Raw genomic sequence first — 9,401 nt, forward strand, 5'->3', positions numbered from 1 at the left:
GGCGAATCTGAGATTAATGTTAGTAAAAGGATTGGGCCTTTAATCTTATCCACTTTAGGAGGCCAAATTCAAATTAGATTTGAATCTGGTAACCTCCTGATAAGATCAGGAGTAAGCTAACTTAATCTGTAGATAGGATTAAGATAATCCCCTATCCAAATACTGATTTGGATTGGGATAACTCCTAATTAGGAGATTTCTTAATTAAGAAGAAAAGAGGAGAAACCCTAAGAGAAACATATCAGATTTCGAACCAGGGGTTCTAGTGTGCAAGAAAGTATCCTGCAAACTGAGATCAGATCTCATACAGACTCCAGAGAAAAGAGAAGTAGTTCAGCCATCTTCCTCCCAAGAGTTCTCCTCCAGCCGCCGCCATTCCCTCTTGCAAAATTTGATCTTTACAGCAATAGGAAGTCAAGAAATCAGTTATTGACATCAGTCTTGCAAGACAGACTGAAAAAGATTCAGTGTTCAGAGTTTCCAGAGGGTTCTTGCGAAGGATCCAGTGTGTAGGACGAACCCTGCTGGTTCCGTTCCACCCACAGCTGTGTCATCTTCAACAGGAGCAGATATTGGTGTCTTCTTTGGGCGTGAACACCAAATTTGGGAGATACTGTTTCTCCGAATCAGGTATAATCCTCCCTTTTTTCTTTTTGGTTCAGATCTGGTTCGATTATGATTCAAGTAGAATCCTTGAATATTGTATTCTAAATCTAGGGAATGCGATTACCAGTTGGGAGAAGGTAGGAAAATTTTTGAAATTCGCCCACCCATTCCACAACCTTTATGGCATCCATTTGATGGATCTTACCATTCTTTCAGTGGTATCAGAGCCACAGGTTCGAATCTTGAACCAAAAGAAAATCAGATCTGAACCTGCGCAGATGGACAGAAGCTGTTCTGCCAAGATTTGCACAGATTGTTTTGTTTATTTCAAGAAACTGTTTCTTGTTAAGGGCGATTGATCTGAAATTAATTTTTTGTTAAATCCAAAATTTATTTAGAACTGTTCTTTATTTATTTTGATTTAATGGACTGTTCAAACTTGGAGATCGCAGTGCAGATTTGGTGCAGATGGTCTGCGCACCCTTTTTCCTTTTATTCAATTCGGTCTGTAAATATTTTTTTTATTCTTCTAGACTGAATGTATAGGATTTGATAAAGAATGTAATAAATTAATAAAAATAGGATTTCCGTTTTTTTTTTTATTTTCTTGATAGAAGAAGAAGGAAGAAGAAGGCGGCGCTGGAGATTTGCAGATGGAGAAATCGCTTTCTGCGATTTGCAGTTTGTGAAACTGCAACCCTAGAGATTAACCTCTGTTTTGCAGGTGGTGCGAACAGTCCATATTTGATTTGTAATTGTTGAAAATCAAAATTATTAATTTCAGATCTTTCATGAATTAATTCTTGAATTGAAAATCAGTTTCGGACCATTTCGGACTAGATTGGACTAAAACTGTTTGGACCGAATCTAGGGTTCGAAGGGGGTTGTTTTTCAGTCCATTTTTCTCACACTTGCTATTCCAAATCTGATGTTCAATTACAGGGATTAATTCGGCCCACCTGTAAAACCCAGTTTTAAAAGGGTTAAAACTGAAAAAGCCCGCTATTGTGAGAAAAGTTGTATGGGCCGAACTTCTAACTGCGATTCAGCCCATATACCTAGTCGACATTAACTGTTAATGTTATAGATTTTAAATGGGCTATCCAATGGGCTTTGCAGCAGTTAATTGATTGGATCAATTCTTCCTTCACATGTGATGTTTGGATGTTTGATGTGCTGCGACCATGGGCCATAAGCACTTGGCCCATGAAGACTCGTTAGTGGCTCTTGCGTGCACCATGGCAGAATGCACATCATTGCCATGGTGTCCCTTAAGGTCATTGGATGACCCCTCCCTGCTTGGTGGGCCCCACAACCCTGAAAAGGGATGCGTACGGAACCCCTAGCCGATTAAGGCCCACCAGAAATCTGACTTTATGAAAGTCAGTGGAAGTCTCTTTGGTTTGACCTAAAATTAGAACTAGGGCGTAATTTTGTTCCCTCCAACAAAAATGAGTGCATGTGATAGGGAGATCCATATGATGGACTCTCAAAAGGCCTTCCGTCATTAGCACAATGATGGGTCATTCAGTAATGAGGAAACGCACCGTAAAATTGGGCTATCCATTTGTTATTGGATCTGTTAGAGTGTTTCATAAGATGATAGGGGCGTCATAGACCGATGTGGGAGGGGCTTCACCAGAAAATGGAAACTCTCTCACGGTACCTTGGCGTAACCGAAATATGATGGGTGAGCACTCCCTGGACATAAAGGTTTACCTGAAAACGGCTCTGAACTTTGTCTGACAGAGGCCAAAGGGAAACTCATTTGATGAGTGGATATGCTCCATCACAGAAAGGTGGTGGGGTTATGCAGCTGAAACAATTGGCTTCATGCACCCCATGTGATTTCCCACATTTCCAGAGACATTTTCATCGTCCCCGTCACTGAGAAAGGAGGGAAATCTCATAGATGAACAAATGGGAATGGAACATAGATTAAAACCCATATCTATGTAGGTAACATGAATCAAACTAAGGTTGTGGACTAACGATTTTTCTGTTTTATCAGAAAATGGCAAACGGTCAATTCGCAAAGCTTCTAGACAATAACAAGCTTAAGGCCCAAACTATGCCAACTGGTACAGAAATCTTATGCTACTACTAACTTCCGAAGAGTTAGATAAGGTGGTGAAAAATCCTGCCCCGGAGCGTCCGGGTGATAGGGCTTCTGAGGCCCGTAGGAGGGACTACCAAGATTAGGAGGGTAAGAACTCCCTAGCCCGCTGCTTTGTCATTGCCTCACTAGATTACTCAATACAGAGGCAGTTCGATCAGATCGAACTAGCCAATGATATATTGGACAGTATAAAGACAATGTATGAAGAGCACAACCGTTCTACTCGACAGAAGGTCCTAAAACTGTTCATGACCGCGCAGATGTCCAAGGGGCAGAAATTACATGACCATTGTCTTCGAATGATGGGCTACATTAACAAACTGGAAGCCCTTGGATCCGGGCTAGATCTTGGCACGCAAGTGGATGCCATCCTGAATTCTTTGCCTTCTTCCTTCAATGCGTTCACAATGAACTACAACATGAATAAGCTGAATATCAGCGTCCAGGAACTCAACAATATGTTGCAGAGGGCCGAGGATCTACTCAAGAAGGATGAGCCTGTGCTTATGCTTGCTGAAGCTAACAAATCGGGCAAGAAAAAGAGAAAGGCAAAAAAGCCCTAGAAGAAAGCTGCCAAACCCAAGAAGCAGAAGAAGAACAAGGCATCCGATGTCTGTCACTTCTGCAAGAAAACCGACCACTGGAAGAGGAACTGTCCTGCCTACCTGGAATCTAAGAAAGGTAACGTCGAAACTTGTGTCATAGAAACTAATATGTTAGTTGTTTCTGTGTCCTGGTGTGTTGACTCCGGGGCTTCAACTCATGCGTGTAACTCACTGCAGGGGTTCAAAGTTAGCAGAAGATTGAGTGAAGGCGAAGTGACACTGTTCTTGGGAACGACTACAAGTGTTGCAGCTGCGGCAATAAGAACCGTAGAATTAGTTTTTAGAGGAGTGCTTGTACTTAAAGATTGTCTTTATGTGCAGAACTTGAGAAGAAATTTAATTTCTGCTTCTAAACTGTGTGCTGATTGATATACTGTTTATTTTAGTAATATGATTACTGTTAAACGGAATAACAAATTCATCGCATGTGGGGAACTGGAGAACGGTCTCTATGTTCTACATCCTTCTCTGAAAACTAACTTAACCGAAACTAAGTCGGTCGAAAATCCCAAGAAAAGGAATCGTGATACAGTAAATCCCACGTGCCTCTGGCATTACCGACTTGGCAATATCGGTGTTGACCGAATCACAAGGTTGGTAAAGGATGGTCCTTTGGATTTTCTAACCGTAGAAAATCTTCCCACTTGCGAGCCTTGCCTTCAAGGTAAGATGACTAAGTGGCTGTTTGACAGTAAGCCTGAAAGATCTGCAGGCGCATTTGACCTAATACACATTGATGTATGTGGTCCCCTGAGCGTTAGGACACGAAATCAACACGTGTATTTCATCACCTTTACAGATGATTTTTCACGATATAGTTACGTGTACCTAATGAAACACAAGTCTGAATCCTTTGAAAAGTTCAAAGAGTTCAGACAAGAAGTCGAGAAACAGTTGGGAAGAGAAATTAAGGCCCTTCGATCTGATCGATTTGGCGAGCATCTCTCTGACGAATTCAGGGACTACTTAAAGGTCAACGGGATAGTGTCACAATTAGCTCCTCCTGCTACACCTCAACTCAGCGGTGTTTCAGAGAAGAGGAATAGGACCTTGTTGGACATGGTCCAGTCACTTCTCGTACACTCAGAATTATCCACATCCTTTTGGGGATACGCATTAGAGACTGCTATCTACGTGCTGAATCGAGTTCCAACCAAATCAGTTCCGAAAACTCCATATGAACTATGGACCGGAAGGAAGCCAAGTGTAAGACACTTGAAGATTTGGGGTTGTCCTGCACACGTTAAAAGAACAAGTGCGGACAAGTTGAAGTCTAAAACCAGTTGTTGCTTATTTATAGGCTACCCAAAAGATTCGGTGGGTTATCTATTCTATGACCCAAGTGAGCAGAAAATGTTCTGCAGTCGAAACGCCCAATTCATAGAAACCGAATACATTCTGGACACCCATCGTCAGGAAATAGTTCTTGATGAGGAAAGCTCAGGAGTAGTGGGAGATGTCCCACAGGTTCTAGGTAGTGACCAACCTAGAAGATCCACTCGGGTATCCAGGCCACCAGTCCGATATGGTTATGAGCAGGATAGTTACCTGGTGGAAGCCTTGACTAGTGAAGAGGATCTCGTAACTTACGCGGAAGCTATGTTAGACATAGATTCCCAAAAGTGGGCAGAGGCCATGAGAACTGAGATGGACTCAATGGAGACTAATGGAGTCTGGACTCTAATAGATCCGCCCTCCGGGGTAAAAGCAATTGGTTGCAAATGGATCTACAAGAGGAAGAAGGGCCCCGATGGCAGGATTAAGACCTACAAAGCTCGTTTGGTGGCGAAAGAGTATACTCAGAAAGAAGGTATCGATTATGAGGAAACATTTTCGCCCGTGGCCATGCTTAAATCCATTAGGATCCTGTTAGCTATAGCAGCATACCATGACTACGAGATTTGGCAGATGGATGTCAAAACCGCGTTCCTGAATGGAGATCTTAATGAAGATATCTACATGCAGCAGTCGCAAGGCTTCATTGCTGCTGGTCATGAACACATGGTATGTAAACTTAATAGATCCATATATGGACTTAAACAGGCTTCTAGGAGTTGGAACATCCGTTTAGATTCAATTGTCAAAACGTTTGACTTTGAGCAGAATCCGGATGAGCCCTGTGTTTACAAGAAGTCCAGTGGGGATAAGATCACCTTTTTGGTATTGTACGTGGACGATATCCTACTCATTGGGAATGATGTAGGAATGCTGACTTCGGTTAAGGTATGGCTGTCACAATAGTTCTCCATGAAAGATCTTGGAGAAGTTTCATACATACTGGGTTTTCGACTCTATAGAGATAGATCGAAGCGGATAATTGGATTACCCCAGGCTGCTTACATTGACAAAATAGTCAAAAGATACAGCATGGAGAACTCCGAGAAAGGAAACGTTCCTTTCAGGCACGGAGTCGCTCTCTCCAAGAAGATGTCTCCCAAGACTTCTGAGGAGATTGAGGGCATGAGAGACGTTCCCTATGCCTCAGCCGTAGGGAGCATCATGTATGTCATGCTGTGCACTCGCCCAGACATAGCTCAGGCGGTGAGTGTGGTAAGTAGATTCCAGGCCAACCCAGGGCAGGAGCATTGGACTGCTGTGAAGAACATACTTAAATACCTTTGAAGGACAAAAGAGTTTTGTCTAGTATTCGATAGTATTTCACTACAAGTTCTAGGGTATACCGATGCCGATTTCCAGTCGGATCCAGATGATAGAAAGTCTACATCTGGAAATGTTTTCACGATAAGATCGTGTGCTGTTTGCTGGAAAAGCAGCAAACAGGGGTCTACTGTAGATTCCATAACCGAGGCCGAGTACATTGCCGCAAGTGAAGCTGCCAAAGAAGCCGTGTTGATGAAGAAATTCATACACGAATTGAGAGTGATTCCATCCAACACATCACCCATCCCGTTGTTGTGCGACAACAATGGAGCGATCGCCCAGGCTAAAGAACCTCGGGCCCACTCGAAGTCAAAGCACATCAAGAGGAAGTACCATGTACTGCGGGAGATCGTTGGTAGAGGGGACGTCCTAATTCAGAAGGTAGCATCAACGGATAATGTGGCAGACCCATTGACTAAGCCACTGACACAGAAGGTGTTTGAGAAACACGTGGAAAGTATGGGATTCCGGCTTGTACCAGATTGGACCTAAGTGCAAGTGGGAGCTGTTAGACAGTTTTGTATGCCCTTAGCTTCAATCCGATTTGATGTATTTTTGACATTTAGTGTAAATAAATAAAGTGCATGTTTGATTCATGTTGTTTGGTATAATTCTGTGTAAAACCCTAAAACTAGACACTTATAGAGACTTGTGTTAGTTTTAAATGTTCACAGCCATTGGATAAGTCTGGGGAGATTTATCCTTCCAAGGATGATACTGGTGTGCCACCAAGTGTTGGGATGGCCTGTTTCGGCCACTAGGGTAAGACCCAAGGCACATGCAGTATGGGATTACTCGAATCCTTGAACCGGACCACATTTTCAGTATTGCCCTGGACCTTGGAGACAGATGGGCAAAACTGGAAAGTTACACCTGACCCCTAGACTCGATTATGATACTTCACTAGGTGTCGGATCAGGCTGTCTTTGATATGCCAATCGGTGAGATCCTTAGCGGGGATCAAAACCTGGGTATGTTGGGACAGTCTGAGAATTCATCAGAGTGGGTGATCATAGTGACCGGATCAGCCCCTTTGTCGAACAAGAGTAATGATCGGGAAAGGCACTCTCTCTGATGGAAACCAAACTGCCGGCAGTTGATTTCAATCGTTGGAATTTTGTTTTGCAAAATTAATATATATATATATATATATATATATATGTATATGTACGGTTTCAAAATGTTTGCAAATGGTTTTAATTCTCGGGATCCATGTGAGTGGAGAATGCGGCACTGTTCCTTGCAGCCGAGGGAGAGGTCATCTCTTGTCGAGTAGTGCTTGATCATTAAGGGCTGAAAGGTTGAGTGTAAGACCATTTAGGATAATACCTGATGGGCTAATCTTGCACCTGCCCACAATCCCTGAGTTTTTATAAGATGGCTTGGCCCAAGGACCACTTAATGTAAGTGTTGGGCCCATAGGATCCATGTGATGGGCTCAGGGGTTTACTAAGTTTTTCAGTGAATTTGGCTGGGCCTTGTGACAAAGGCTGGGCCAAACCCATGTGGCTGGTGTGTAGATCAATGCTTGGGTCCCACGCCGTACAAAGAAGCCCAACTGGGCAGCAGATTGGAAACTAGTTAAGCACTGAACACTTAATGGGCCAAAAGCCCATTTCGAGTTGGGCTGATATGATCACCCATTTATGAGGCGAATCTGAGATTAATGTTAGTAAAAGGATTGGGTCTTTAACCTTATCCACTTTAGGAGACCAAATTCAAATTAGATTTGAATCTGGTAACCTCCTGATAAGATCAGGAGTAAGCTAACTTAATCTATAGATAGGATTAAGATAATCCCCTATCCAAATACTGATTTGGATTGGGATAACTCCTAATTAGGAAGTTTCTTAATCAAGAAGAAAAGAGGAGAAACCCTAAGAGAAACATATCAGATTTCGAACCAGGGGTTCTAGTGTGCAAGAAAGTATCCTGCGAACTGAGATCAGATCTCATACAGACTCCAGAGAGAAGAGAAGCAGTTCAGCCATCTTCCTCCCAAGAGTTCTCCTCCAGCCGCCGCCATTCCCTCTTGCAAATTTTGATCTTTACAGCAATAGGAAGTCAAGAAATCAGTTCTTGACATCAATCTTGCAAGACAGACTGAAAAAGATTCAGTGTTCAGAGTTTCCAGAGGGTTCTTGCGAAGGATCCAGTGTGTAGGACGCACCCTGTTGGTTCCATTCCACCCACAGCTGTGTCATCTTCAGCAGGAGCGGATCTTGGTGTCTTCTTTGGGCGTGAACACCAACTTTGGGAGATACTGTTTCTCCAGATCAGGTATAATCCTCCATTTTTTCTTTTTGGTTCAGATCTGGTTCGATTATGGTTCAAGAAGAATCCTTGAATATTGTATTCTAAATCTGGGGAATGCGATTCCCAGTTGGGAGAAGGTAGGAAAATTTTTGAAATTCGCCTACCCATTCTACAACCTTTATGGCGTCCATTTGATGGATCCTACCATTCTTTCAGTTAAATGCTATTAGAAAGCCCCAAAACTCACTACAAAAATACTTAGAATATGGAGCTACCATAAATCTGAAAGCAAATGTAAGTAAGCTGCCATCACAAAGACCCAAACTTCACCAAAAAATTAGAATTTAGAGCTGCCCATAACCTCAATTAAACTCCTTATCTATGATAGCTATATTATAGTGCGTGGGCATTATATTGTGGCAGGCAATTCCAACTTTAGTGTATGTTTTATGCCTGAAATCTTGTCAAACTGTGTCCTTGCCATGCTCAAGTTACTCAGCCCCCCCTGTACAAAATAAAAGAAGTAAAAAAAGAAATATGTATTCAGTTTGTACAGATATATCAGAAAGAATCTCAATTGTTGAAACTCCCCTCTTTGGAGTTTGGACTCTGGCTGATCTAATAACTAATGAATATAGAGGTTGAATCTGAATATGAAAGATCTAGCCTCTTAAATGTGGCAACAAAATGTCCCAAGTTCCATTCAAATATATCACTGCCTCTTATCTATTCATAGAAATCTATAAATCTGGCTTAGTATCTATACTTGATATCCCATGGAGATATCTAGTTATATAAATAATAAGAGTTTAGATCTTGCATAATCCTATAGGCCAAATAGTTCTAAGTCAGTACACACCATTGTTGTTCTTGAGAATATCTCCAATTCTCAGAGGTCCTGGATTTCCAAGGGAATATCCATTAAATATGGAACTTTTACCATGCAATTCCAAATAGCCACTATGTTCACCCTATGAGAAGAGTCTTAATCAAATGAAAGATAGAAGGGTCACATTTTTCTCTTCTTTGAGAAAAGGTGATGGTATTTCATTTCATTAAAATCATGCCCCTGCACAATTAGAGTCTGTACACTAGGAATATACAAAAAACTACTCTTGCAGCCCTATAAAGAAATTCCTTGACTGTTTACAAGA

Source organism: Nelumbo nucifera, chromosome 1, assembly GCF_055504915.1.
Source record: "Nelumbo nucifera cultivar China Antique chromosome 1, China Antique-T2T, whole genome shotgun sequence".
NCBI lineage: Eukaryota > Viridiplantae > Streptophyta > Magnoliopsida > Proteales > Nelumbonaceae > Nelumbo > Nelumbo nucifera.